At 45.1% G+C, this 25,700-nt stretch overlaps 2 long non-coding RNA genes across 4 annotated transcripts in view; one reads left to right on the forward strand and one right to left on the reverse strand.

The window, feature by feature from the left end:
* LOC123464522 overlaps positions 1-25,700 on the forward strand; it is a 125,613-nt gene that overhangs the window by 38,810 nt on the left and 61,103 nt on the right. Inside the window, exon 1 of one of the 3 annotated variants that reach the window (XR_006545057.2) lies at positions 97-4,999. The exons of the other annotated variants lie outside the window; for them this stretch is intronic. This is a non-coding gene — a long non-coding RNA (uncharacterized LOC123464522). Of the gene's footprint in view, positions 1-96; positions 5,000-25,700 lie in introns of those variants that run through there. 3 annotated transcript variants of the gene reach the window in all.
* On the reverse strand, positions 14,957-15,879 carry LOC123329507. Its single transcript, XR_006545074.2, has 3 exons — positions 15,750-15,879; positions 15,630-15,660; positions 14,957-15,072 (listed from the first exon to the last, which is right to left on the reverse strand). It is a non-coding gene; the product is annotated as an uncharacterized LOC123329507 (long non-coding RNA).

A 25,700-nucleotide genomic window follows, 5' to 3' on the forward strand; every position in this document is an offset into this window, starting at 1 on the left:
CGACCCTCAGCGACCCCATGGACTGCAGCCCACCAGGCTGCTCCGTCCATGGGATTTTCCAGGCAAGAGTACTGGAGTGGGGTGCCATTGCCTTCTCCTGTAAAGAAACTAGACTCCAATAAAAACTGATTTAAGAAAAGAAAACAACAGCAAACCCACCATTTCACCCTCTGCAGCTCTGCCTTTGAAGAGTAGGCTTCTTTCTGATTTCTCCGTACTTTTTCCTGGTCCTTCAGCATCTCTTTTAAACGTCTATGTTTTAGCGTCAGCCAGTGATTTGGGCCGAGATTACACTCAGCACTTGCATCTCACTACTTCTGCCATTCTGTTGTTGCCAGGAATTCCTCTTTTAATTTTCACCTGCTTTCCTAGCCCTATTTTCTGACTTCTGGCACCTTGGGTCACAGAGGATTTGGGTTTTCACAGTTGCAGCCCTGGGGGCTGTGGAGCAGTTTTGGGTCAGGAAGCCACAAATTCCCAATTCTTTTCCTTACAGTTGTGTTTTTTTTTGTTTGTTTGTTTTGTTTTGTTTTGTTTTGTTTTTAAATTAAACTCTTCTCTGGCTTCTGCTTTTGGATGCTTTCCAAAGCCTTTAAGGAATTTTTGTTTTTACTCTGGTTTTTATAATAATCATCTGCAGGAGGAATCATGTGATATTCCATTCCTGCGCTGTTGCTTCTACTTGGATTTGACTCTAAGAAAAATGTAGGTGTTCAGGGTGGGGTGAAGTGCCTGTCTACTTCAGACATCTTGCTGAGCTGAGTCCCTTCTTTGACCTCTGGTCTCATTTCATTTCTTTTAGTCTTCTGTTATACAGCCTGTCCCCAAGTAATATGTAAGGAGGTTAGAGCTCTATATGCAATTGAGCTAGAGGAGACAGAGAGGCAGTAGGCATCAGAATCCTTCCCTATAAGGAGAAGTCAGTCTTGCTGGGGAGATGAGTGGATGAACCTGCAGGAACTTTCATAGTCTGATGCTGAGTAACATGCTGCCGGCCACTGTGCTACAGTTTAGGTACCATTTGCTTTGCAATACATTGATTTAGAGATGTGAGGCTCTAAATCACGTCACGGAAAACACCTGTCTGCTTTCTTTTGCAAACCCCAGTTTATTCAACCCTGTCACTCTCCTCTCTCACATCTATGATCGGCAGGTACTGTTTTTGCCTGCCAAATACCTACCCTACCTTCTGGTCCAACATGCCAATTTTTCCTTGGGGAACCATCTTGGAATCAACTGCATAAGCTGTGATTGAGTGAGGATGGGCCTATGTTCAGGCTAATTAGAATATTCCCTCCTCTGACTACAATCATTAGTTAAAGAATGAGATGTGATGTGAGTTGGTCCACTGAGATTCATTCCCCAGACTTTTGTTAGAAATTTAGGGAAAAAGAAGTCCTTCATTTGGAACTGATGAGAAGATGGGGTATAATCTTTACCAACTTTACAGTAGGGCTTCCCTGGTGGCTCAGATGGTAAAGAATCACCTGCCTGTGATGCAGGAGACCCAGGTTCGATCTCTGGGTTGGGAAGATCCCCTAGAGAAGGGCATGGCAACCCACTCGAGTATTCTTGCATGGAGAACCCCAAGGACAGAGGAGCCTGGCGGGCTACAGTCCATGGGGTAGCAAAGAGTCAAACACAACTGAGTGACTAACACACATATACAACACTATCGTACCAATAACTGCAGATAAAACAAATAAAAATGTAGAGCTGGCCTTTTGTCCTTTCAATCCTATTTCTGGAACTATGGAAGCTGCCTTGACATCTCTTGGCAAGAGTCTGTTTCAGAGAAACCAACAAAAGAGAAATTAGACTCAAGAGATGAGATAAGGTATTCATTTGGGCTTCTGAAAGCAGATACACCTGGCATTTTTACAGCTAAATTTATACCTAGACTTTTTAGTTACCTAAGCCCTTAAATTTCTTTTATGTTTATGCCAATTTGAGTTGCATTTCTGTCACTTATAACCCAAGGAGCCCTACCTGAATAATAGCAATTCATTGTCTCTTCATCCCCTACAGGATGAGATTAGAACTTATGGGCTTCACCATTGTTGTAGTGGGTTGAATAGTGTCCCTTTAAGATTCATGTCAGCCTCAGAATGTGATCTTATTTTGAAATAGGGTCTTTGCAATAATTAGATGAGGGCCCCAATCCAATGGCTGCTATCCTTACAAGAAGATGTGAGAACACAGACACAGCATAGATGAAGATGGAAGCAGAGGTTAGAGGGAGGCACCTAAAGTCGGGGAAGTGAATAGCCAGGAGCCAGCAGAATTTGGAAGAGGCAAGGATGGATCCTTCGCTAGACCCTTCACAGGAGCAGGACACTGCCAACACCTGAATTTCAGTCTTCTGGCCTCCAGACTGTGACAGCATAAATTTCTGTTATTTTATACCACTCAGTGTGTGGTAATTTGTTGTGCCAGACCTAGGAAATTAATGCAGTGATCTAACTCCTACTTATTTTTCCAGCCTCCTTGTATAGACAACGGGGCATCGTGGATAATAGCACAGACCTTGAAACTGGGCTTTCTGGATTCAATTTTGGCTTTTTCACACTAACCTTTCCGAGACTGAGGTGTCTAAGGGAGCTAATGATGCACTTCTTAAGGCTGTTGTGAGAATAAAATGAGTCTATGTTTAAAGGCATCTAAAGCAGTTTTTGGCACAAATGATGCATTCAGTAAATGATGGCTGTTGTTATTATTATTGTTGTTATTGTGTATTTACCTAACCTTCACCACTGTCTCCTGTTACATTCACAAAAGTGCTGCCTATTCAAACAAGAGGAAACTACTTGTACTTTCTCAAAAGAAACTTAGGCCAGGAGAGTTCAAGGAACTTCCGGCTCATGATCGACCAGCTCCTGTGTGTCAGATTTGGAATTCAAATCCTGGTTGGCTTGTGTCCATATCAGGCGTGCATGCGTGCGCATGCTCAGTGGCTTCAGTTGTGTCTGACTCTTTTCAACCCCGTGGACTCTAGCCCACCAGGCTCCTCTGTCTATGGGATTCTCCAGGAGAAAATACTGGAGTGGGTTGCCGTGCCCTTCTCCAGGGGATCTTCCTGACTCAGGGGCTGAACCCATGTCTCCTGCTTTGCAGGTGGACTCTTCATCTGCTAACCCATGTGGGAAGCCCGCCCATGTTAGGTCCTATGGATCATTCAGAGCAAAAGTAGTGAGTGGCATAAAGGACCCCCTTGATCTCCCTCTCGTTCCCTTTATCCTGAGCCCTCTCCTCCAGCTCTGTCAACTCTTTGGATACTGTTTAGTTATCAGACTGTGCCTTGGGTGATGGGGCACCCTCTGAAAGGGGCTGTGACTTTTTCTGAGGCCAGCAGGAATTTTCTTCCTCAAGGTAATAGGCCCCTCTTCTTGTCTCTAAAACCATTGAATATCTTTGTTTTGGGGGTGGAGGTGGGAACTTAGAAATCTCATTACTCCCATTTGTGATATTTGCAATCAGTAAAGATATCCCCTAAAAGCACTTTTTATATGCTCAGAAAGAGACAGACTGGGAAGGAAGCCTTGTAAACCTGAAGCAGATACTCCTGATAAAAGCCTGCAGGAAACATGCTCTTATTTACTTCGATGTTCTGCAAACTTTGCTATCGAAACCTTGTATTGATTTTGTCTCAGTCTCTGTCAACATGGGTACCCCTTGGGTCAATACATCCTGATTATCTATCTCAGGACAGTTTGGAATGAAGAAATGGTTTTCTGAAGTTTTCTTTGTGTTAAGGTAATTTTTTTGATATTCTACTAAAACCCCAGAGAGGCTGCCAGCATCTCTCTCTCTCTCTTTATATTATACACATACATACACACACACACACACACACACCACACGCCACACAGACCACACAGACACACATATGCATGGTCTATCAATGCTGATATCTACATTTATCAATCCATAGATAAGTTTCAGCATATTAATAGATATAGATATACACACGTGTAACAAATATATAAATTACATAAATAAAAATTATAAAAGTAAATATAAATATTTCTAGATTGATGTACCTAAAATATTTAAATATTTAAGTATAATTTATATATATATATATTAAGCCTCCCATCTCTCTCATCCCAGGTGTTTTCCTTCATGCCTTCCTTCTGCCTGGCTCTCATCTATGTCTTTATTTCTCTTCATGTGTCTCCATGGCTTCTTCAGTCCCTTCAGTTCACCCATTTCTCTTGTCTTCATTTTTCCAGTTCTGTTTCTGTCCTGTATCTCTGAATAAAGCTACCACTGGGGCTTCCCAGGTGGTTCAGTTGTAGAGAATCTGCCTGCCGAGCAAGAGGCGTGGGTTTGATCCCTGGGTCAGGAAGATCTCCTAGAGAAGGGAATGGCCACCCCCTCTAGTATTCTTGCCTGGGAAATCCCATGGACAGAGGAGTCTGGCGGGCTACGGTCCAGGGGATTGCAAAAGAGTTGGACACGACTTAGTGACTAAACAAAAACAGAGCTGCCATTGACTGTCAAGAGAAAATTATGTTTTTCCCCTAAGCCCAGGGAGATTTCTCCATCCCATTAGTGTTCCCTCCTTCCTAAGTTGTGTGTGTGTATCAAGAAGTCATTTCTATATTAATATTTTCTCTCCTTTTGCCCAGTGACCATCCTGTGACATCAAGTTTTAACCCCATGAGATTCTAGAGCAGGGGTAGCAAACATTGCCTATAAAGGACCAGATGATACTTATTTTAGACGTTGCCAGTCACATGGCCTCTGTGACTGTTACCGGTCTCGTCCCTATTATGTGCAAGACGATGTGTAAACAGAGAGTGTGTCTGTGCTCCCATACAGCTTTATTTACAAAGACAGAGTAGCTTGCAGCCCCTGCTCTAGAGCCCTCCCCTTGGGAGGTGGGGCATCTCCCTGTGTGTTTCTGACTTTTCCTTCTCTCACCCTTTTGGTGTGGTTGCCCATGATCTTGCAGGAAGAGCAGAGCCAGGATTTGGACCAACTGCCTGAACCCCAGGTTAGGCTTATTTCTACTTTGTCACACTTTCCTGAAGAATGCACTTATGATCTGCTGAGGCTGAGGGTGAAGGCACCCTCCCTTGTCAAAAGCCTTTTGTGATTCCCCATTGGCCACTCGAGAGGGAGTTGTTCTATAAGCCTGGCATCCAAACCCACAAAAGCAGGACTCCTTCTCCCCTTCCCCTTTTTTCCTCTTGAACTTTTTATTTTGTGTTGGGGTGTAGCCGATTAACAATGTTGTGATGGTTTCAGGTGAACAGTGAAGAGACTCAGCCGTACATATACATGAATCCATTCTTCCTCAGAACCCCCTCCTATCCAGGCTGCTACCTGATATTTAGCAGAGTTTCATGTGCTGTACAATAGGTCCTTGCTGATTGTCCATTTTAAATATAGAGTGTACATGTCCATCCCACACTCCCTAACTCTCTCTTCCCCAGCATCTTCCCCTTTTGAGTGTCTGGGCCACTGGTGCATCCATCCATACTTGCTCACTCAGTCTCCTCTAAGCATCTCAAGGTGCATTTCCATCATTTTTCTCAGCTCCGCACGGCTTCCCTCAATGGAACTCCTTTTTATTTACATCTCTTTCCCAGTGTCTGCATATCAATCCAGGAAAAGATACTAATGGTCCCCATTGAGTCATAGAACCCTCCCTAGGCAAGTCTTAATTGCAGGGGGGCTGGTTTTTGTGATGGGGCTCCTCGTATCCATTCCCGAGCCTGGGGGTTGGGGTGGGCAACTCTGATTGAAGTTCTATTAGGACCATTTGCAAGAGGAGGGGGAAGTTCCTTCAAGATGCAGAGGTTTTGGGCAGACAAAAGCAGATACATCCACTGCACAGATGCCTGTGAATATTCTTAAGACATGGTTTTGATTGTGCCACTTCCCTGCCGCAGGGAATTGAAGGGATCAATGCTTCAGTGTGGCGATCGAGATCTGAGGTCATGAGGCTCCAGCTCTGTGGCTCTAGGACGTCCCTGGAAGAGTTGGTTGGGCCACTGAGTACTGGAAGTCAAGTTCCTTCTTCTCCTGAGCACTGTCTTTAGAGAACTGTCAAACTGCACTTTCCAGAAAAGCACCAGTCATGTTCCATCTTCCTTCCTATTCATTTCTGATGTTTTCTCTTCCTGGAATGATCTCTTCTTCTTACTCTATCTGAAAGTGTGTGAAAGAAGTGCTTTACTTAAAATGCATCCTGATCACCTTCTAAAATCCTGAATCCCTCTGCTTGAATCTTCATAGTCTCTAATTTACATAGATCATGAATTTTTGTGTGCTTGTATCCTCTCCTGTAGGATAACATGTTGGGTATCAGGGCTTCCTTTTTCTGATATATTTTTGTATCCCCCTTGTTCATAGAATGATTCTTTCATACAAAAGACACAATATTTGCTGGATTGAATTTAATTGAGCTGATTAGAACATGTCACTCTAACTTTGACAATCGGTGCCATTCATTTAGTATCTATATTTGTCGACTTTTATTGTTAATTACTTAGGCATATTTTTCTAAGTTATATCACCAAAAGATGCTTTCTCCAATAGGATAAATGTTGATTGTGTGTGTGCTGCATGACAGGCATCGTGTTAATTTCTATGACCATAGCAGGGAACACAGCGGACCTGGTTGCTGCCTTTGTAGAGCTTATAGTACATAAAATATGTACCTATGGAAACAAGTACTAGGACTAAGATGGGAGAGGGATGAAGAAGCTGAAGGAGAATATGAGTAGGTTGGGGGAAGAAGAGTCACATAATCCATGTGTATAAGATGAATGACTTAGCATTGTTACAGGTGAAAAATAGTCATTTCCTTTCTTTGTTAGATCTGTGTCCCTTCTCCAGCTTACACTGAACTGCCACACAGGTCTAAACCTCACTTCTGTTCTTCTAGGTTTCCATGGTTCTCTCCTTTCTTTTTAGTGCATTTAGCACAGTATATTGAAATCTTCTCTTTAAAGTCAGGCTTACAGAAAAGCAGACTGCAACTTGCTCAACGGGTCTGTCTCTGAGTGTCCAGCATGATGCTTGGCTCATGGTGTCTAAGCAGTGTCTTTTGACTGCAAAAATGAGCTAACCAAGGTGAGCCTGGGTTGGGTTGGGAGAAACCAGAGGCTTATCTGAAAGGTGCACAGTCAGGGGTTGCCTTGTGGCCTGGATCAGGCACTCGGAGTGTTCATAATAGCCCCTTGTTACAGAGTGAGGGAAGAAGGCGCCAGGGTTGCAAGGACAAAGGCTGATGTTCTGATGTTGTTTGAAGCGAGATAATCTCCCAGCTTCAAATAGGGAAGCACATGACCCTTGCGCTAGACCAGAGGACTAGAGACCTTGACTTGGAAGCGCTGGTTGAGCGATGCCATTATTATCTTCCACCAAGAGGTTGCTGGAAAGTACACCTCCCTCCCAATTCCTAAAAGCCAGGGCCATGACCTTGTCTGGGGCTTTGTCTTGTTTTGAAGAAGTCTGTACTTTGGCACGTGCAACTGTTTTCCTCCTTTAGAAACAAAAATAGCCTCTGTCCTTGGGTACACTGAATTCTCTGACGGGGGAGGGGTGCCAAAGTGGCATTAGCAGAAGTCAAAGACAGACACCAAACCAGTCTTTGGAGACTTTTCTTTCGGTAAGATTCATGTCTTAATAAACGAACAAACAAACAAACAAAAAAAAAGCAAAAGAAAGAAAGAAATACTATGACAAGTTGAGAGAGATACTGTGGCAAAAAGGAAAAGGGTTACATTTTAGTACTTTTCATGGCATTTTTCCCCCCTGCATTTCCACCATAGGACCAATTTTCATTATATCATCAGCCCCGGTTTCTTGTGACCAAGGGCTCAGAGAGGGTGGTGCCTTGCCCTACGAGGAAGTGACAGTCACCAAGGTGCCCACATCTGAGTTTGCCAGCCTGCTCTAGATGGGTGGGCAGGGCCATGAGGAAGCGCTGAGCATGTGTGTGGTGGCATTTCTCTACCAAGAACTCCCCTGTGTGGGCCAGTTTGGCCAGTGGTAGGGAGACAGGAAATAGGCAGTACTGAACTTCCCTGGCTTCTCCAGTGTGTCTGTATGCAAATGTATCTCTAGACCAACTTGAAGAATGGTGAAGACTGGTTGAAGAAACTTAGAAAAATATGCACTTTTAAGTTAATGTGTGTGTGTGTGCTTTGTCACTGTCGTGTCTGACTTTAAGTTAATAGGTGCGGGTTAAAGTTGCTACTCCATCCCTTTTAATTGTGAGACCTTGGATGTCTGCTAAGTACCTCTCGCTCGAATATTTTCCATCTGATTCTTCACCTTCTAATTTGCCCAGACTGATCAGCTCAAATGTGCCTCCTTCCTGAATTCTTACCTGATTCTCCTTGAGAAAACTGAGTCTAGAGAATTTAGGTATATGCATGTGTGCTCAGTCAGCTGTCTGACTCTTTGTGACTTTATGGGCTGTAACCCACCAGGCTTCTCTGTTGGTGGGATTCTCCAGTCAAGAATATTGAAGTGGGTTGCCGTTTCCTCCTTCTGAAGATTTTCCTGACACAGGTACCTAACCCACGTCTTCTGCATTGGCAGGTGAATTCTTTACCACTGAGTCACCTGGGAAGCCCATTTAGGTATAGTTTTCAGCTTAATCTTGGATTCACATGTACCCATTATGCTCTATTACAGTTACAGTTTCTCAAACATACCATTGTTTCTGCTGCCCCAGGTCCTTTGCACATGCTGTGACTTAGACAAACTTCACTGCACACTCAAGGTGGTCTCACAAGGCTTCCTCCTGATCCTTCAATCCTCAACTTCATTGCCCCCCTGCTTGAGGAGTACTTGATCTTGATTCTCAGTTTGATCTTCAGTTTCAGATTTCCCTATGGCTCTCCTCTCTCAAAGCGCTTTGCTCTCTTTCCTTCATGGTGCTGGGCACAGCTCTTCCTTCTATAGTAATTCCTTCACTTGTTGTTTAGTGCCTTCTTCCCTCTATAAACTCTAACATGAACAGGTACAACAATAGTTTCACAACTAAACCTAAACCATCACCTGACTTGTGTCAGGTACATAGTAAGTGCACAACAAATCTTATTTTTTGGAGGGGGGAGGGCTCTAAGATTAAACAAATTAAAGAGAAATTGTGAATAAAGGGAGAGAAGGAAGAAAAAGCTGGACAATGTAGAAATACTTATTCTCCCTGTGGAATTTGGTGATGGAGGCACATGTGGCTGACTTGGAGAGACTCTGGGAGCAAGATACCTGGGTGTTCTGTGAGGCTGTTGTGAGCTGCATGCTGCCAGGGCTGGTAAGGGGGTCTCGGGTGAACTCAGCCCTCCCTGCAGTGTGCAGCTGCTGTGGAGGCCCAGGCCCAGCTGGGTCTTGTCAGAGGTCTGGCAGGTGGAGCTGCCTGCAGCGTTTTTCTTGCCTGGGCACTGACAGCATTCCAACTTCAAAGCCGGAACACACTGACCAGGAACACTGTGACCTTTGGCACAATTCCCTCCCTTCCCCTCCTTTGCTCCTGTGCAGGGAGGAGGGAGCCTTGCTCCCTTGCATGGGCTCTCGCCAGCCTGGAGAGCAGGTTTTCCTTAGATCCGGAGACTGGGGGAAAGGAGAGGCAGAGAAGAAGCAGAGGGGCAGCTGCTGTTTGAGCTTCAGGAGAGTCAGACTGGATTCCACCATATTTGGAATGTGGTATGTTGATAAATTATGCATCAGCTTGAGAGGCTTTCTCTCTCTAGGTCCCAGCTCTGAGCGGGAGCTACTCATACTTGCCTCAATTCTAGAAAAAAAAATTAAAGAGTGGGGCCAGCACCTCCCCAGCTACTTCCCATCTGGTCATCTTGATGAATGGACTTGGATGTGATTTAGCTGATAGTTATTAGTGGGCTCATTGAACCTCAGTCTCCTCATCTTTGAAATGGAGAAAATAATAGAAATTTCCTAGGGCCATTATGAAGATGGACGCTGCTGCTGCTAAGTCACTTCAGTCGTGTCTGACTCTGTGTGACCCCATAGATGGCAGACCACCAGGCTCCCCCGTCCCTGGGATTCTCCAGGCAAGAACACCAGAGTGCATTGCCATTTCCTTCTCCAATGCATGAAAGTGAAAAGTGAAAGTGAAGTTGCTCAGTCGTGTCCGACTCTTAGCGACCTCATGGACTGCAGCCCACCAGGCTCCTCCGCCCATGGGATTTTCCAGGCAAGAGCACTGGAGTGGGGTGCCATCGCCTTCTCTGAAGATGGATGCTAATGTGCTTAATGTGCATAAAATGCGTAGCATAGTGTTTGGCACGAGGCAGCAGGCAGTCATTAGTAACAGTCGCTCTTACACCATCAGAGTTATCATAGTTATCCTAGGCTATCTTGTCACTCTGGGAAATATGAAGCCTTATTGACATAGCCCAGCTTCCCTGGTGGCTCAGTGGTAAAGAATTTGCCTGAGCATGCAGTAGACACAGGTTTGATTCCTGGTCAGGAAGATTCCCTGGAGGAGAAAATGGCAACCCATTCTAGTACTGTTGCATGGGAAATCCCATGGACAGAGGAGCCTGGTGGGCTACAGTCCACGGGGTCATAAAGAATTGGACACAACTTAGCACACATGCATGCGTTAACATAACTACTTCTCAGCCGAGAACACGAGACTGGGAGGCTATCAAATGATTTTCTCACAATCACACTGCTAATACATGTTGAAAAAGGGCACATATATCCAGGTCTGTCCCTCTCCCTTCAGGGGCTTTCTCTCTCTCTTCTTCTTCCTTTTAGTTTTCCCTTCTTTGGCCATGGCTTACTTCCTTGAGCAACAGAATATGGTTTATGTTGTTAACAGCTGCAGAAGGCATATTATCTTTACTATCAGAAACAAAGAGAATGAGCTGCCAATGTTTGTAGAGGATTTGACAGTTTATAGTTCTTGTCTAGAGAATCCCAGGGATGGGGGAGCCTGGTGGGTCACTGTCTATGGGGTTGCACAGAATCGGACATGACTGCAGCAACTTAGCAGCAACAGCAGCAGGATTCTTTTACCTCCATTGTCTTTTTTTGGAATCCATGATTCTGCTTTTGTATATGGAAAAAATCTAGGACGTATCGAAACAGTGAGTTCATGAGATACTTTCCTCTGAGCTAAGGCCTCGTTTACATGTGCTACAGGAGTGATTAGCTAATTCCTGGGAAGTATACTTATGTGGCCTGCTTAATCTCCACTCTGCTATATACGGGCCATCTGACCTTGACCATTCTGTGTGTGTTTCTTCATCTATAAAATGAGAATCATTAAAATAGTATAAGACAATGTATATAAACCACTACCACAGAAGCTGGTGCATGAGAGAGCTTGATAATAGTAGACACTATTAGGCTGAGAAATACCCAAATTCTTTTCTTAGACTTCTGTTTTTGCAGCAGCTGGGCAAAATCAGACTTAAAAATATTATGTTGGAGAATACCAAGGAAACCTGTGAGCTCTGGGGGAATTGGGCAGAAACCCCCAGTATTCTAGGATAAACAAAAATAGCAGTTAGCAAGGGCGGGGCTTTGGTTCAGGACCAAGGACAGCTCCAGCTTGTTCCCTGCCCCCTCAGTGGGGACACTGTATGTCTGTAGTCTGTGGAAGAAGGTTTCCACCTCAGGGCTTCCCTGGTTGGTACTTGCCACAATCTCCCCATCTTTCTGTGTTTGCCCATGCCATTCCTCCCATCTGAAATGCTTCTCCTTCCTCTCTTCAGTTCAGTTCTGTCGCTCAGTCGTGTCCAACTCTTTGCGACCCCATGAATCGCAGCACACCAGGCCTCCCTGTCCATCACCAACTCCCGGAGTTTACTCAAACTCATGTCCATCGAGTCAGTGATGCCATCCAGCCATCTCATCCTCTGTCGTCCCCTTCTCCTCCTGCCCCCAATCCCTCCCAGCATCAGGGTTTTTTCCAGTGAGTCAATTCTTCGCATGAGGTGGCCAAATTTAGCATCAGTCCTTCCAATGAACAGTCTAAAGGACTGATCTCCTTTAGAATGGAGGGTTGGATCTCCTTGCAGTCCAAGGGACTCTCAAGAGTCTTCTCCAACACCACAGTTCAAAAGCATCAATTCTTCGGCACTCAGCTTTCTTCACAGTCCAACTCTCACATCCGTACATGACCACAGGAAAAACCATAGCCTTGACTAGATGGACCTTTGTTGGCAAAGTAATGTCTCTGCTTTTTAATATGCTATCTAGGTTGGAAACTCCCATGGATGGACGAGCCTGGTAGGCTGCAGTCCATGGGTCGCTAAGAGTCGGACACGACTGAGTGACTTCACTTTCACTTTTCACTTTTCATGCATTGGAGAAGGAAATGTCAACCCACTCCAGTGTTCTTACCTAGAGAATCCCAGGAACAGGGGAGCCTGGTGGGCTGCTGTCTATGGGGTCGCACAGAGTCGGACATGACTGAATTGACTTAGCAGTAGCAGCAGCAGCAGCAGCAGCAGGTTGGTCCTAACTTTCCTTCCAAGGAGTAAGTGTCTTTTAATTTCATGGCTGCAATCACCATCTGCAGTGATTTTGGAGCCCAAAAAGTAAAGTCTGACACTGTTTCCACTGTTTTCCCATCTATTTCCCATGAAGTGATGGGACCAGATGCCATGATCTTTGTTTTCTGAATGTTGAGCTTTAAGCCAACTGTTTCACTCACCTCTTTCACTTTCATCAAGAGGCTTTTTAGTTCCTCTTCACTTTCTGCCATAAGGGTGGTGTCATCTGCATATCTGAGGTTATTGATATTTCTCCTGGCAATCTTGATTCCAGCTTGTGCTTCTTCCAGCCCAGCGTTTCTCATGATGTACTCTGCATATAAGTTAAATAAGCAGGGTGACAATATACAGTCTTACCATGAAATATTCTAACCTAACAAGAAGCATGGGGAATAGAATAATCATCACCTTTGCACCTAGCAGTCCAATTTAACACATGTTGGCATTTTGGCACAATTGCCTCTGATATTTTGGTTTGCTTTTAAAATTTTATTTCATTTATTTATTTTTTTTCCATGTCACACAGCATGTGGGATCTTAGTTGTCACACCAGGGATCAAACCCATGCCCCCCCCCCCCCCCCCCCGCCCCCAACAGTGGAAGCTGAAGTCCTATTCACTGGACTACCAGTAAATTCCCCTTTTAAAAAAAAAAAAAAAAATGAGGCCACTGAAGCTCCCTTTGTGGCCCTCCCCCCATCACATGCCTCTCCTTCCTGCTCAGAGGTGCCCCTATTCTAAGGCTGGTGTTAAGTCTTCCATATCTTCCTCCTTTTACCACCACCAGTTTTCTTCTATTCATCTAAGTCTTCTGCATTTTTAAGAGCCAGGCCAAACCCCTTACTTCTCCAGTTCATGGTAACCTTTCTTGCAGAGCATTGTTGCATTCACTTTTGGAGGGTTTTTGAGGATTTCTCTTTTCTCTTTTTAATCATGCATCAAACATGTGCTGCGCAGGTCCTTGTTGGAGGCAGCACTCTTCTACTTGCTGGAGTTACAAAAATGAGTTACACATGGCCTCTGCCTCTGAGAGCTCAGAGAACATGTCGTGTAGCTTTGTATCATCTGTTGGTGAGAAAGCAAGCCTGCTGGCAGAGGGGCCCACCTTCAGAAGTCTGCCACAGCTCTCACGCAGGAATCAGACCTCACATAAACGCTCGAGGCCTTGAGACCAGAAGACTGGAAGCAGTAGGAGAGGAAGGAAGGTAGGAGTTCCTGTGATATGTCAGGCCGTGTGTGGGGAAGTCTAAACATATCATCTCATTTCATGTTCCACAAACCAGGGAAATGCGTTACTCCTTTCCTTTATTCCATGTAAGTCAAGGCTTGGAGAGCCACCAGACCTGATTAGAAGTACAGTTCACATTTGAGTTAGGGTTTTCTAAGGCCAATGTCAGTATTTATCTGGCTCTGTCTTTAGACTATGAATGCCTTGAGACAGAGACTGAACCAAAATTCATCTCTTGTTCCCAAGAACCAGAGTGGTCCCTTGGCAGGTACTTGATTCATGAAAATTTATACTGTGATTGATCTGTGGGGCACATTGATCTCTAGGTCCTGCCCTCAAGGAGTTTATCATCTAGACAAGAATGCAGGCTTTGGTAACAATGCAAGAAAGCAGGCTACAAGGCCGATCACACAGATAGCATTTCTACTCTCAATGAGAGATGGGATATATTTTCTTTGTTGGCCTTGCCCTTTAAAAACATCAGACTAAAGCACTTGGAGGACACAGAATTCCCTGGGAACTCCTACACTGCACAGTCAGGCCAGCTCTTTCCCCCCCAGGTCTGACTCACCTGGCCCCATCCCTGGCATCTCCATTTGCCCTTTGCTCTGTCATCCTTCTGACTTTGGGCTCAAACTTGCCATGTGGGTTCTCTGATTCCTTCTTTTACTTTGGCATCTCTTGCTATCTTGATGAGAATCTTCTGCTCCAACCTGTGATACCTAATCAGCTGAACCAAACCCACCCCTAGTCCTCCTTACTCCTGCGGTTCACTACCTCCAAAGTCAGAAGGATGTGGCTTCAGATGTACGCTATGACCTAATGCCCCTTCCAGAACCCATATCTTCTCCAAAACAGAGTCTGGGGCAGCGATCTTAACATCTGGGTGGCATGAACCACTTGGCAGATAGGTGAAGTCTATGACCCCTCCTTAAAGGAAATGAATTATACTGAGAGATAGTTATTGATCAATGGAGAGTTGATAGATAATAGATGATAGATACACAGCCAGATGGTAGATAACTGTATTTTTTATCTTTTACTGAGAATCAAATACATATGAAAACAACAGACATCTTTTCTCTCATGGTTTCTGTGGGTCTGGAATCTGGGCATGGTTAGCTGAGTCTTCTGGTTCAGGATCTCTCACAAGGCTGCAATCTAGGAGGTGGGCAGGATGGCAGTCATCTTCAGATCAACTGGGGGTGGATCTGCTTCCAAAGCTCACTCGTGGGTGTTGGCAGGATTTGGTTTCTCATGGGAGGTCAAACTGAAAGCTTTAGTTCCCCAGTGACTGTTGACCTGAGATGGTTCTTCGTTTTCTCCTGTAGAGCAGCTCACGACATGGTAGCTGCTGCATGAGAGTAAGTGAGAGGGACAGGGACTAAGGTGGAAATCACCATCTCTGATAACCTCATCTTATAAGCTGCACCCTCTCACTCTTACCATATTCTGTTCATTAGAAGCAAGTCATTAGGTTCAGCTCACAATCATGGGAGAGGACTATCCAGGGCATGAATAGCTGATGAGTGGGGTTGGGGAGGATCCTAAAGGACCATCCTAGAGCCTGGCTACAAAAGCACCTGCAGGCCTCCTAATTTGCTTCAGTCATGTGTGACTCTTTGCAACACTATGGACCATAGCCCACCAGGCTCCTCTGTCCATGGTATTCTCCAGGAAAGCATATTGGAGTGGACTGTCATGCCCTCTTCCAGGGAATCTTTCTGACCCAGGGCCTGAACCTGCATCTCTTATGTCTCCTGCATTGGCAAGTGGGTTCTTTACCACTTGCGCCACCTGGGAAGCCCAGCTACACAAGCACAATATGCACTTATTTATGAAGGCATTAAATAAGATCTAAGAGATTCAATAGCTCAGCTGACTTTGAAGTAGACTTGAGTACAGGCACACCTCAGAGATCCTGCAGGTTTGGTTCCGACACCTGCAATAAAACAAATATCACAATAAAGTGAGTCACATAAATGTTTGGTTTCCCCGTGCATATAAAAGCTGTGTTTATACCATACTTACTGTAGTCTATTGAGTGAACAATAGTATTATGTCTTTTAAAAAAGTGTAGACCATAATTAAAAAATATTGCTTAGTAAAAAAAAGCTAACCATCATCTGACAACTCAGGGTTGTCATAAAACTTTAATTTGTAAAAAAGAAAACATGCAGTATCTGTGAAGTGCAATAAAGTGAAGTACAATGAAATGAGGTCTGCCTGTACCAACAACAACGTGATGTAAGATAGGAGAGTATCTGTAATTTTGTGGATGACAAAAATCACAGATATTATTTATACACCAGGATTTGTTGCCTATATTCACAAATAATGAAAATGCTAAATTTCAGTTAGATTTGTGAGTGAAAATAAAGCTGTATTTTTTTTCTCATCCAAACTCAAGAATTATGTCCCCTGATCCTTGTTGAATCCATGGGCCCAAATGAGCAACCCCTGCTCAAGAGATGGGAGGCAGACAGAAGTAGCTTGTTGCTTGATCACAGATGATGCAGATCACTCACTCTAAGTAATTCAGCTGGTTTGGAGCTAAAAGTTTTCCCAAGAGGGTTCACAACGTGGCCAGAAATTAGTGGGATCAATGCCATCTAAGTTCTGGTTCTCTGCCTTGAATATTTGTAAATTCAATTTTGGGGTGTATATCTTAAGGTGATAAGGAATTAAGATTAGATTAAAATTAACCAGATAAAAGGCTGATATAGAATATATTTTACTCAATCTGCAATGCATTTAAGCATCCATTTAATCTTGCATTCCTTCAGCACACATTGTTAAGCACACACTTACTGACCACTATGGTTTTCAGACACAGAGATAAATGCTAGGGCCAGTGATATCCAAGTAATGGTTAAAGACATAATCCACGACCTCCAGAGGCTCCTGGTTGCTCATGGTGGTTCTTAAATTCCCTTTTCACCCAGACATATGCATGACCATGACATTAACTGAACAGAGGACTGCTCTATTTTCCAACCATCCCTGTGTTAGTCCACTTCCACATAAAACTTCTACGATTTCAGGAGACTCGGAGAGGAAGCGTCTACCCTGGCTTGCTTCTTTCCATGAAATAATGATTTTTTTTGTTGGTAAACCTGGTATCCCCCTTCTTAGAACACAGCCTTGTCTTGGTGAAGGGTCTTGTGTAACTCAATGAAGCTATGAGCCATGCCATACAGGACCACCCAAGACCGACTGGTCATAGTGGAGAGTTCTGACAAAACATGGTCCACTGGAGGAAGGAATGGCAAACCACTCCAATATTTTTGCTGTAAGAATCCCACCCATGAACAGTATGACAAGGCAAAAATATATGACACTAGAAGATGAGCTCCCCAGGTCAGAAGGTGTCCAATATGTTACTGGGGAAGAGCTCATTTCACATACTGGTAAGGCTATGCTCAAAATCCTTCAAGCTAGGCTTCAGCAGTATGTGAACTGAGAAATTCCAGATGTACAAGTTCGGTTTAGAAAAGGCAGAGAAACCAGAGATCAAATTGCCAGCACTTGTTGTATCATAGAGAGAGCAAGAGAATTCCAGAAAAATATCTACTTCTGCTTCATTGACTACACTAAAACCTTTGTGTGGATCACAACAGACTGTGGAAAATTCTTAAAGAGATGGGAATACCAGCACCTGACCTATCTCCTGAGAAACCTGTATGCAGGTCATGAAGCAACAATTAGAATCTTACATGGAACAACTGACTGGTTCAAAATTAGGAAAGGAGTACCACAAGGCTGTATATTGTCACCCTGCTTATTTAACTTATATGCAGAGTATATCATGAGAAATGCCAGGCTAGATGAAGCACAAGGTGGAATTAAGATTGCCACGAGAAATATCAATAACCTCAGATATGAAAATGATACCACTTTAATAATGAAAGCAAAGAGAAACTAAAGAGCTTCTTGATGAAGGTGAAAGAGGAGAGTGAAAAAGCTGGCTTAAAACTCAACATTCAAAAGACTGAGATCACGGCATCCAGTCCCATCACTTCATGGCAAATAGAAGAGGAGAAAGAAACAATGATAGATTTTTTTCCCCCTTGGGCTCCAAAATCACTGTGGACGGTGACTGCAGCCATGAAATTAAAAGACACTTGCTCCTTGGAAGGAAAGCTATGACCAACCTAGACAGCATATTAAAAAGCAAAGATATCGCTTTGCCAACAAAAGTCCATCTAGTCAAAGCTGTGGTTTTTCCAGTAGTCATGCATGGATGTGAGAGTTGGACCATAAAGAAGGCTGAGCACTGAAGAACTGATGCTTGCAAACTGTTTTGATGGAGAAGACTCTTGAGAGTCCCTTGGACTGCGAGGAGATCAAATCAGTCAATCCTAAAGGAAATCAACCTTGAATGTTCACTGGAAGGACTGATACTGAAACTCCAATACTTTGGCCACCTGATATTAAGAGCAGATTCATTGGGAAAGACCCTGATGCTGGGAAAGATTGAGGGTGGGAGGAGAAGAGGGCATAAGAAGATGAGATGGTTGGATGGCATCACCTACTCAATGGACATGAGTTTGAGCAAGCTCTGGGAGACAGTGAAGGATAGGGAGGCCTGGCAAGCTGCAGTCCATGGGGTCACAAAGAGTCAGACATGACTGAACAACAACACCCAGAAGGCTGAGATCAGGACCCTGACTGCCATTAGCCTGCTATTCATTTTCTCTCTCTCTTTGGAGTCACATGTGTTCTCTTGGTTCCTGCCTTTGACATAAGGTCAGCCCATGGGAGCAGGCTGCACCCTGAGTCGGGTGAGGGAAGGATGAGAGAGGGAGGGGAGGAGGGAGGAAGCCCTGAAGTTCTGTAGCTGCAACTGGGTGAGGCAGCCCATCAGAAGAGGAAGCCATGTTCTCCCATCCATATTTACACCAAAAGGCAAACAGTCTGTTCCTACCTAACTCCCAGGTCTGTGGCTCAGTCAGAGGGGAGAGGGGTGTAATTATCAGCAAACATTTTACATCCTCCCACGGCCATACCCAGGCTGGCGCATAATTCATGCCCTAGCCACAACTCATAGTTGTTTCTCTCATGCAAGAATGCTACTCTTAAGGCCACAGTTCATTTCTGTGGGTCTAAGAGAGGATATATGTATATGAATAGCTGATTCACTTTGCTGCACAGCAGAAATGAACACAACACTGTAAAGCAACTATACTCCAATAAAAATTAAGAAAACAAACAAACCCCAAAACCTTATTGTGAACCAAGCAATGGGCAAGAGGTTGGGGATTGAGGCAAGAATAAATCAGAGGAATTTGTACTCTCATGAAGCTTACATTTTGAAGGATGGAGGTATATAATAAACAAACAAACCAAGGTATGGAGATGAGATGCTGGATGTGCTTTACAAGAAACAGACAGTGGATTGGAGTGAGAACCACCAGGTTACCCATGATGTTTGACACGGTGGTCAGGGAAAGCCTTGCTCTGTGAAGGAGGCATTGGAGTGAGCACTGCAAGGCAAGAATCTGGGTGGACAGAGGTTGGCTAGAGGAGACTGAAGGCAGAGACAGTTGCATGGGCTCTGAGGCTTGGTGTGTCTGAAGAAAGAAGTTTATATACTTTGACTTAATGTTCAAAGAAAAATAGCATGTAATATGATGCCTTCAGTATACAAGTGGTATAAATGAATACATTGTCTGCGTGCTAAGTGGCTACAGTTGTGGTTCCTTTGTGCATGAGATTCTCCAGGCAAAAATACTAGAGTGGGTCGCCATGCCCTCCTCTAGGGGATCTTTCTGACCCAAGGATCCAACCCACATCGCTTATGTCTCCTGCATTGGCAGGTGGGTTCTTTGCCACTAGCACCACCTGGAAGCCCCAGTGAATTCGTGCGTGCTAAGTCATTTCAGTCGTGTCTGACTTCGTGACCCTATACCCTGTAGCCCCCAGGCTCCTCTTCATGACCAGTAAAATAAGGTGCTTTTTTTTTTCCCCTCTGTATAGGCCTTAGTTGTGCTCACCACACTTTATGAAAATGAATCACTGCTTTTAGACTTATGCTAGAGAATGGAGAATAATTCTAGAGACTTGAATTGCTACCAGCCACAACACCTGTCTTTCTAGAACAAGGCTGGGTAACTCCCATCTTGGCCTTTCATTCTAGACTCTCCAGACACCGTCTCCATGTTGATCCATTTCATGTTTGATGGATATACTTAGACTTGTAAGCAATCTGCTCATGTGGCTATGTGTGTGTTAGTTGCTCAGTCGTGTCCAACTCTTTGTGACCCCATGGACCATAGCCTGTCAGGCTCTCCTGTCCATGGAATTCTCCAGACAGGAATATTGGAGTGGGTTGCCATTTCCTTCTCTGGGGGATCTTCCTGATCCAGGGATCAAACCCAGGTCTCCTGCATTACAAGCAGATTCTTTACCTGTAAAGAATCTGCTATTCCTTCCTATGAACTCATCCAAAGAGATTTCTAGATTTCTGGGAAGCTCTGGCCTTTCTTTTTGTCCTTGCTGAGATCCTTAACCTTTGAGGATCTCTGCCATATTATGAATACTCACTCTTTTTTATTAGCATTCTTTTTTCTGGTTGTTTGTAAGTTTCCACCCTGGGGGGTCCAGCTGTGTTGGAATTTCCTTCTCTCTCTGCCTGCCTCTCACAGCTGCTTCATCAGACCACACTCCATCCAGCTGGCAGAGCTCTCTGCCTCTCTCTTCTCCAGGTTCCCTTTGGCCTCAAATGCTCATTGAAGAGCTCAGAAAGAGGACATAAAAAAGGGGGCTTCCTGGTGGGCATCTGTGAGTCACTGCGCAGACAGGCTGTGGCAGGTCCTTCTTACCATCTGATGAGTCATGAGAGTCTGGCCAAGCAGATGGTCATCAAGACAGATACTGTGTCAGTCTCTCTGTCAACTCTGCTTGGCCCCAGACACCAAAATAGCCTGAATCTGGGATCACTGGAGGCATGTGATCCAACTGTATAAGAAATTTCGGCCAGCAAAGAGGGTGGTACAGCCTTACCTTCTAGAAGGTCAAGATGGAGGTAAAATATTGTCACAGAGATATTCAAGATAAGTTTGCCATCCTGGCCAGCAACCATCTGAGGGATGTCTTGCTGACTCAACTTCATCTCTCCACAAACATAAATGCTCTATTTTTCATCTGAATGTGTTCTCATCATTAAGGTTTCATTTCATTTGTCAGGAAACAACACAGAGCAAATGAGGGCTCCTTCTTACAAGGCAAAGAATAATGACAGCGTCTCTGCATTAGGCACCTCCTCTACCAGGCACTTGGCTGCTGCCGTGACCTCACTTACTTTTATGCCTTCTAACACAGTACGACTCACCTTGGGACACAAATGGCAAGATCGAGGCTCAGAGAGTTTCAACAATCTCCCCAGGTTCTCATAGGTAGGAATGGTAAAGCCTATTTTTTGAGAATTATTATAGTTGTTTTTTTTTTTTTTAATAAAGGATACAAACCAGGACTAGCCAAATGAAGATATGCATGGAACAAGGTCTGGCAGGGTCCTGAATACAGAGTTGCTATGCCCTCTCCTTACAGAATCAGGGTGTATCACTCTCCCCACATATCATCAACTAGGAAGCTCCTCCAAACTTTGATGTTCAGAGCTTTTTTTTTGTTTTATCTGTACCTGGAGAAAACCATAATTCCAAGGACACACACACCATGATGTTCATTGCAGCACTATTTACAATAGCCAGAACACGGAAGCAACCTAAATATCCATCAACAGAAGAGTGGATAAAGAAGATATGGTACATATATACAATGGGTAAAGCTGATTTTAGAATAAGGTGACCATACAATTTATCAACCAAGCCAGGGCACTTTTGAGGGTGAAAGGGGGCACTCTTAGGAATTTCATCAGGCAACAGATGTAAAAGTGGAATGTTTCAGCAGGTCAGAATGCAAGGATGCTTTTGTTTCAAACTAATCTTTTCAGCTCCAAAACCCAGGTTTTCCCACTCATCATATGGAGTCCTGGGAACAGGAGAAATTTGAACTCAGCTCCCACTTTCTTTTGTAACATTTTTGTCTGCTGATTTATTCCTATCTCAGGATACTGCTGTGCTTTTAAGAAGTCCTGTGGGTGATTGTGCTGTGCTACTGGGTATGGGAACTTCAGCGTCTAATGCTGTGGTGTCTGAGGACAGGAAGTCACTCTCATTCATTGTATCTTAGCAGCTGACATAGAAGCATTCAGTATCTGCTTAATAGATGCTTGTTCAATGGATGAATGAAATTATATACAGAGGCAATCAGGTATGAGTGGCATACCTGGGGGTAAAATTTTGGGGGTATAAATTACTGGGAGATGTCCAGCATGCAAAGAAAAACAAGACAGAGATAAACAGGCTAAGTTTCAGTTTCATCCTTAAAGCAGAGCCACCAAAGGCTCTGAGTAGGAAAGCCACTCGGTTTGGTTTGCATTCTGGAAACAACACTCCCCATGGTCGTGTTCCAGGTGAAGCCCGCAAGCAACTGGACACTGGAGGCATTTAAAACATGTTTTCAAAAGGGCTACTGAGTGCCCAGCATAATATAACCTTTTACATATTTGAGAAATCTCCAAGCTGGGGCAAGCACCAGCCAGGATCAGCATCAGCCTCTGGACACATCCTCTGAGCAGTGATGGGTTGCCCTGGTGGGACACCCCAGAGCCACTTTTTCAGAGGAATCGGTCCCCACTGGTTGTTCACTGGCTTCTTCCGCTGTATCAGCAGTTCTGACCTGTGGGAGCCTGGGTGGGAGGGAGGTACCCTCCCAGATTCAGGAAGCTGAGGAGTGGATTCTTCGGCCAGGGCAGATCCCTTCAAGGATAATTTTCCTCCTTTTGGTCTCCATCACCTCCGTGCCTTTGGAGGGCCTGGGCTCAGGCTTGCGGCTGGGGACTGGGTATGTGAGGGGCTTTCAGGCATGGCAGTTCTCTCCACCCTCCACCCTGAGTGGGGCTGCGGTTACTACTGCTTTTCCAGGGCAGCCCAGGGACTCTTGCTGTTTGCAGCCCTCTGCCCTCAGGCTACCCACAAAGCTTTACCCTGTCTGGCCAGCAGGCCACCAGGCAGCGTAGATGAAAGGTACTGTTCACACTTATGGTGACTGGAATGCTCTGTCTGTAAACTGGGCGATGTGGAGACCAGCTCATAAGCACCTCAGTCTGTTGGTGGATGGTGGGTCCCTGGTGTCAACCCTTTCATTGGCTTCCCTCCAGGCACAGGCTTCTTCTGACACAGTCCCAGGACAGCCTGGCTGGGAGTGTCCAGGCCCAGTGCTCAAGGATGCCTGAACACAGGTTCTTCCCTTTCTAGCCAAAGCCTGCATCCTGCACTCACCCTCATCCTATCCTCTCTTCTAGAACCATCCACCACCTGGGAACCTCCTAGTACTACCCCAGTCCTCACCTCATTCCTCTGACTAAATTCTGAGTCATGCACAGCTTGTACCCTTCTACTTTCATCCCTCAATCACTCATGCACTATTTGTCAAGACTTGCCCTAAACCTTCGCAAGAATTTGATCATGTAAATCTCAAGATCTGTCAGAACTTAGTGGCTGACTTTGATTTGTATCTCTGGGGCCAGAAGGAGTCACACACACTCCTGGCTGCAAGGAGAGCTAGGAGGAGCTCTGAGATTTGGCTTCCCAGTTTTCATATGGGAGGTGGCAATGGGGTGGTAGGGGAAGAAGGTGGGTAAGGCTTTAAAGAAGTCGATCAGCTCTGTTTGCTCCACTGTTAGCCCTGTCATCTCCATTTGGCAGATTCAAAAACTGAGTCACATGGAAGAGAAGTAGCTTTCTCCAGATCACCCAGCTAAAGAGTGATAGAGACATGATTAGAATTCCAGCCTGACAGCTCCTGAGTCTGCTCTTGTATCCACCCATCTTCTGTGGGGCCCTCATAGTGATGGAAAAGTAGGGGCATTCATGATAGGAGGTGCAATGGTTCCAGTAGAGGCCTGTTGTCTTGGGGAGGGAGTGGAGTCAAGAACAACTCTGGGATTTCTGCCTGAAATGGGGCATGCTGGAAATGTAAATGATACTGTCAAATTTTTGAAGGACTTCCATGGACCACTGTCTTCAATGTCTTGGTTGTAATTCTGATAACAAGTGGGCACACCTGCCTTTACACGACGGAAAAAATCGCAGCTCACTGAGGTTACGCGATTTGTCCAAAGTCACGTGGATGGTAAATAAAGGTGACAGCTGGATGTGACCTGGGTCTGCGTGGCTTCAAAGTCAAGTTGATGACCACGTTTCTCCACGCTGCCTTCTTACGAGGAAAAACGGGAATGGGAGGCCCTGGCCGGCTTCTGTGAATCGCGAGTTGTTGGAATTCCTGTCCTTCTTCGACCCAGATTTGTAAACAGAGGCTTTGCAAGCCAAAATACACATGGGCAGACGCAAAGGAGCAGTGCCAGCAGGAGGGAGTCGCATGGGTCCCGGTGGTGTGAAGCCTGTGTCCACATGGACCCCTGCTGTCTCCAGGGCCGAGCTGCCTGGGGCCTGGCGGTCTGCAGATGGCCACAGAGTGGCTGTGGGCTTGTCTGGCAGCAGCCTGGGCGGTCCTGTGGGAGGAGATGCTGAAGGGGCCACGTGGCTGGCTGACAAGCTTCCTCTGCTTCCAGTCTCCTTGCTGAGTCCATTTAAAGGGAAGAAGGAAAATAATAAAAGACAGTTGTCACAGGAACCAGAAAGTCCCACTCAAACAGCGGCTGTCACTTACTTATTTATGCCAAACTATTGATGTAGCCCCTGCCATGTGACAGAGTCTGTGCTAAGTACTGCAGACACAGCAGGAGTTCAAACAGAATCCTTGCTCTCAGGGAGCTTGCGGTTTATTGGATGGAGACAGACGATTGGAAAGGTGCAAACGAATGTATAACGTGTGCTGTAACAGAAGCAGTGGGATGTTCCTGAAGGTCCGGTGATTAAGACTCCACGCTTCCCATGCAGGAGGCATGGGTTCAATCCTGGTTGGGGAACTAAGATCCCACATGCCACGCAGTGCTGCCAAAAAGCATAAGGCAGTAACCCAGGATGAAGGGAGAACTAGAGAGACTGGACGTGCTCTTTATAGCAGGGAGCATCAGGAAAACCACTTCAAAGAAGCACCATTTAGGTAGAGATCCAGACAAAGTGAAAGAGTGGGTTGGGCAGATAGTTGGGGCCAGATTGGTCTCTGGCAAAGGGAGCAGCAAGTTCTTGAGAAAGGAGGGGGACCTGGGCTTTCTGGGGGTGAGCAGAGAGCATGATGATGGAGGACGATCTGGAGGGGATGGAAACAGGTGAAGGAGCAGGTGTGGAGGGCAGCAAAGAGGAGACCTACGACTCACAGAAAGGCTTCACATTTGGAAGAGAGAGATTTTTTTTCTGGGTGGTATCAGAAATTGGGATGAAAGACCAGCTGGTGAAAATCACTGGAGGCTGATTTCAGCTCCATGAAATGTTGCTGCTGCTGCTGCGTTGCTTCAAAGGTTGAATAATGCCCAAATTGCCAACTCTGGATATAAGGGACAAATATGAATTCATCCATCTATATAGTTATTGAGAACCTACTATGTGCTCGGCAAACATGCGTGTGCAATTCAGTGTTTTGTTTGAATCATTATCTAAATGAAATCCATCCACGGCAGTTGGTTGATGTGTCTCTTTGGTGGTTGTTTATTTGTTAAGTCGTGTCCAACTCTTTGTGACCTGAGGGGCTGCAGTGAGCCAGGCTTCCCTGTCCTTCACTGTCTCCCAGAGTTGGCTCAAACTTGTGTCCATTGAGGCAGTGACCTCTTGGGTTTCTTTCAATCATAGATTCCCCTCTCCTGTGTTAGTTAGCCAGGGCTGCCATAACAAAGTACATTGGTTGGTGGATTAGGGGAGGGGGCTTAAACAGCGGAAGGTTCTTCTCTCACAGTTCTGGAGACCAGAAGCCCAAGAGGAAGGTGTTGGGAGCTTGGTTTCTTGTGAGGCCTCTTGCCTT

This window comes from Bubalus bubalis, chromosome 15 (genome assembly GCF_019923935.1).
Source record: "Bubalus bubalis isolate 160015118507 breed Murrah chromosome 15, NDDB_SH_1, whole genome shotgun sequence".
In the NCBI taxonomy this organism is placed as follows: Eukaryota; Metazoa; Chordata; class Mammalia; order Artiodactyla; family Bovidae; genus Bubalus; species Bubalus bubalis.